The following is a 609-nucleotide window of genomic DNA, read 5'->3' as shown; positions in this document are numbered from 1 at the left end:
AGCACTGCCACCCTGTCTATCTTAGGGTAACGCGAGTCGAGGCGGACGTCGTCGCGGTAGCGACGACGGACGCCGAGACGAGCACGTGACACCACTGCCATCCTGTCTATCTTAGGGTCACGCGAGTCGAGGCGGACGTCGTTGCAGTAGCGACGACGGACGCCGAGACGAGCACGTGACACCACTGCCACCCTGTCTTAGGGTCACGCAAGTTGAGGCGGACGCCGTCGCGGTAGCTATGACGAACGCTGAGACGAGCACGCGACACAACCATCACCCTGTCTTAGCGTAACGCGAGTCGATGCTGACGTCGTCGCGGTAGCGACGACGGACGCCGAGACGAGCACGTGACACCACTTCCACCCTGTCTTAGCGTAACGCGAGTCGAGGCGGACGTCATCGCGGTAGCGACGACGGACGCCAAGACGAGCATGTGAGACCACTGCCATCCTGTGTATCTTAGGGTCACGCGAGTCGAGGCGGACGTCGTCGCAGTAGCGACGACGGATGCCGAGACGAGCACGTGACACCACTGCCAACCTGTCTTAGCGTAACGCGAGTCGAGGCTGACGTCGTCACGGTAGCGACGACGGACGCCGAGACGAGCAC

This window comes from Triticum aestivum, chromosome 5A (assembly GCF_018294505.1).
Source record: "Triticum aestivum cultivar Chinese Spring chromosome 5A, IWGSC CS RefSeq v2.1, whole genome shotgun sequence".
Lineage (NCBI taxonomy): Eukaryota > Viridiplantae > Streptophyta > Magnoliopsida > Poales > Poaceae > Triticum > Triticum aestivum.
Note: the sequence above shows the minus strand (reverse complement) of the source record.